The sequence below is a fragment of the Oncorhynchus keta genome, unplaced genomic scaffold (assembly GCF_023373465.1).
Source record: "Oncorhynchus keta strain PuntledgeMale-10-30-2019 unplaced genomic scaffold, Oket_V2 Un_contig_7306_pilon_pilon, whole genome shotgun sequence".
In the NCBI taxonomy this organism is placed as follows: Eukaryota; Metazoa; Chordata; class Actinopteri; order Salmoniformes; family Salmonidae; genus Oncorhynchus; species Oncorhynchus keta.
Window position 1 is genome coordinate 1 of NW_026289379.1, and position 4,300 is coordinate 4,300.

The 4,300-nt window shown below is 41.5% G+C and overlaps 1 long non-coding RNA gene across 1 annotated transcript; it reads right to left on the reverse strand.

The window, feature by feature from the left end:
• Positions 1 to 129: 129 nt before the first annotated feature.
• LOC127926276 (uncharacterized) lies at positions 130 to 1,450 on the reverse strand. Its single transcript, XR_008123709.1, has 3 exons — positions 1,173 to 1,450; positions 782 to 898; positions 130 to 319 (listed from the first exon to the last, which is right to left on the reverse strand). It is a non-coding gene; the product is annotated as an uncharacterized LOC127926276 (long non-coding RNA).
• Between the last annotated feature and the right edge of the window lie 2,850 nt (positions 1,451 to 4,300).

A 4,300-nucleotide genomic window follows, 5' to 3' on the forward strand; every position in this document is an offset into this window, starting at 1 on the left:
AGGACCTACAGCAGCACCCTCAGATCTGTCCCCAACCAAGGAGGACCTACAGCAGCACCTAGGATCTGTCCCCAACCAAGGAGGACCTACAGCAGCACCTAGATCTGTCCCAACCAAGAAGGACCTACAGCAGCACCTAGATCTGTCCCCAACCAAGGAGGACCTACAGCAGCACCTAGATCTGTCCCCAACCAAGGAGGGCCTACAGCAGCACCTAGATCTGTCCCCAACCAAGGAGGGCCTACAGCAGCACCTAGATCTGTCCCCAACCAAGGGGGACCTACAGCAGCACCAAGATCTGTCCCCAACCAAGGAGGACCTACAGCAGCACCTAGATCTGTCCCCAACCAAGGAGGACCTACAGCAGCACCAAGATCTGTCCCCAACCAAGGAGGTCCTACAGCAGCACCTAGATCTGTCCCCAACCAAGGAGGACCTACAGCACCTAGATCTGTCCCCAACCAAGGAGGACCTACAGCAGCACCTAGATCTGTCCTCAACCAAGGAGGACCTACAGCAGCACCTAGATCTGTCCCCAACCAAGGAGGACCTACAGCAGCACCTAGATCTGTCCCAACCAAGGACCTACAGCAGCACCTAGATCTGTCCCCAACCAAGGAGGACCTACAGCAGTACCTAGATCTGTCCCCAACCAAGGAGGGCCTACAGCAGCACCTAGATCTGTCCCAAACCAAGGAGGGCCTACAGCAGCACCTAGATCTGTCCCCAACCAAGGAGGACCTACAGCAGCACCAAGATCTGTCCCCAACCAAGGAGGGACCTACAGCAGCACCAAGATCTGTCCCCAACCAAGGAGGACCTACAGCAGCACCTAGATCTGTCCCCAACCAAGGAGGGCCTACAGCAGCACCTAGATCTGTCCCCAACCAAGGAGGGCCTACAGCAGCACCTAGATCTGTCCCCAACCAAGGAGGACCTACAGCAGCACCAAGATCTGTCCCCAACCAGGGAGGGACCCTACAGCAGCACCTAGATCTGTCCCCAACCAGGACGACCTACAGCAGCACCTAGATCTGTCCCCAACCAAGGAGGGCCTACAGCAGCACCTAGATCTGTCCCCAACCAAGGAGGACCTACAGCAGCACCAAGATCTGTCCCCAACCAAGGAGGACCTACAGCAGCACCTAGATCTGTCCCCAACCAAGGAGGACCTACAGCAGCACCTAGATCTGTCCCCAACCAAGGAGGGCCTACAGCAGCACCTAGATCTGTCCCCAACCAAGGAGGGCCTACAGCAGCACCTAGATCTGTCCCCAACCAAGGACGACAAATACAAATTCCATCTAGACACCGTTGCCCTGGAGCACACAAACTATACATACCTCGGCCTAAACAGGAACAACACAGGTAACAAACACAAGGCAGTGAACGGTCTAAGAGACAAGGCAAGAAGGGCCTTTTATGCCATAAAAAGGAACATTAAACTCAACATCCCAATGAGGGTCTGGCTAAAATACTTCAACCTGTTATTGCCCTCTATGGTTGTGAGGTCTGGGGTCAGCTCACCAACCAAGAATTCACAAAAAGGGACAAACAACCAATTGAAACTATGTGTACAACGCAATGCAGAATTAGGACTATAGCCGCTAGTTATTGTCACACCCTGACCATAGTTTGCTTTGTATGTTTCTATGTTTTGGTTGGTCAGGGTGTGAGCTGAGTGGGCATTCTATGTTGTGTGTCTAGTTTGTCTAGTTCTATGTTTGGCCTGATATGGTTCTCAATCAGAGGCAGGTGTTAGTCATTGTCTCTGATTGGGAACCATATTTATGAAGCCTGTTTGGTGTTGGGTTTGGTGGGGGATTGTCCTAATGTCCTTGTTCCTGGCACTGTGTTACTTAGCACCAGTGTTTAGGCTGGTTCGGTTTTCGTATTACATTGATTGTTTTTGTATTCGATTCGTGTTTACTTTGTCTCATTAAAGATGGATCGCAACAGCCACGCCGCATTTTGGTCCGACTCTCTTTTGCCTACAGAAAACCGTGACAGTTATCAACATCTAGAAAATAACTGTTCAATTCTACAACCACCTAAAGGAAGCCATGCCACAAAGCACTCTCCTACAGTAAGAGGAACCTGGAGAAAAGTCCCCTCAGCCAGCTGGTCCTGGGGCTCTGTTCACAAACACAAACACACCCCACAGAGCCCCAGGACAGAAACACATTTAGACACAAACCAAATCATGAGAAAATAAAAAAGATACTTATTTGACAGACTGGAAAGAATCGAGCAAAAAAAAAACGGAGCTAATTGGAATGTTATTTGGCCCTACACAGAGAGTACACAGCGGCAGAATACCTGACCACTGTGACTGACCCAAAATTAGAGGAAAGCTTTGACTATGTACAGACTCAGTGATCATAGCCTTGCTATTGAGAAAGGCTGCAATAGGCAGAACTGGCTCTCAAGAGAAGACAGGCTATGTGCTCACTGCCCACAAAATGAGGTGGAAACTGAGCTGCACTTCCTAACCTCCTGCCCAATGTATGACCATATTAGAGACACATAGTTTCTTCAGATTACACAGACCCACAAAGAATTTGAAAACAAACCTAATTTTGATAAACTCCCCCTATCTGTTAGGCGTAATACCGCAGTGTGCCATCACAGCAGCAAGAAGTGAGGCTCGTGGTCCTTCTGTAGCTCAGTTGGTAGAGCATGGCGCTTGTAACGCCAGGGTAGTGGGTTCGATCCCCGGGACCACCCATACGTAGAATGTATGCACACATGACTGTAAGTCGCTTTGGATAAAAGCGTCTGCTAAATGGCATATATTACTATATTATCGTTGCCATGAGAAAATGGCAAACAGTGGATCACAAACAACATTGTAAACGCAACCAATAACCAGTTCCCTTTCATACTTCCAACTATTTACACATTGTTAACAACACTGTACGTAGCCAATAAAATATCCTTTTAAACGTCTATATTCTTGTCAACCTTTTTTCCGTGTAAATGTTTACTGGTTGTTTATTTCCTTTGTTTATTTCCTTTGTTTATTTCCCTTTGTTTATTTCCCTTTGTTTATTCCTTTTGTTTATTTCCTTTTGTTTATTTCCCTTTGTTTATTTCCTTTTGTTTATTCCTTTTGTTTATTTCCTTTTGTTTATTTCCCTTTGTTTATCCCTTTTTGTTTATTTCCTTTTGTTTATTTCCCTTTTGTTTATTTCCCTTTGTTTATTTCCTTTTGTTTATTTCCTTTTGTTTATTTCCCTTTTGTTTATTTCCTTTTGTTTATTCCCTTTTGTTTATTTCCCTTTTTGTTTATTTCCTTTTGTTTATTTCCCTTTGTTTATTTCCCTTTGTTTATTTCCTTTGTTTATTTCCTTTGTTTATTTCCTTTTGTTTATTTCCTTTTTGTTTATTTCCCCTTTTGTTTATTTCCTTTGTTTATTTCCCTTTTTTTATTTCCTTTGTTTATTTCCTTTTGTTTATTTCCTTTTGTTTATTTCCTTTTGTTTATTTCCTTTTGTTTTATTTCCTTTTGTTTATTTCCTTTTGTTTATTTCCCTTTTGTTTATTTTCCTTTTGTTTATTTCCCTTTTTGTTTATTTCCTTTTGTTTATTTCCCTTTGTTTATTTCCTTTTGTTTATTTGCCTTTTGTTTATTTCCTTGTTTATTTCCCTTTGTTTATTTCCCTTTTGTTTATTTCCCTTTTGTTTATTTCCCTTTGTTTATTCCTTTTGTTTATTTCCCTTTGTTTATTTCCTTTGTTTATTTCCCTTTTGTTTATTTCCCTTTGTTTATTTCCTTTTGTTTATTTCCCTTTTGTTTATTTCCCTTTTGTTTATTTCCCTTTGTTTATTTCCCTTTGTTTATTTCTTTTTGTTTATTTCCTTTTGTTTTTATTCCCTTTTGTTTATTTCCTTTTGTTTATTTCCCTTTTGTTTATTTCCTTTTGTTTATTTCCTTTTGTTTATTTCCCTTTTGTTTATTTCCCTTTTGTTTATTTCCCTTTTGTTTATTTCCCTTTTGTTTATTTCCCTTTTGTTTTATTCCCTTTTGTTTATTCCCTTTTGTTTATTTCCCTTTTGTTTATTTCCTTTTGTTTATTTCCTTTTGTTTTTATTTCCTTTGTTTATTTCCCTTTGTTTTTTGTTTATTTCCCTTTGTTTATTTCCCTTTTGTTTATTTCCCTTTGTTTATTTCCCTTTGTTTATTTCCCTTTTGTTTATTTCCCTTTGTTTATTTCCTTTTGTTTATTTCCTTTTGTTTATTTCCTTTTGTTTATTTCCTTTGTTTATTTCCTTTTGTTTATTTCCTTTTGTTTATTTC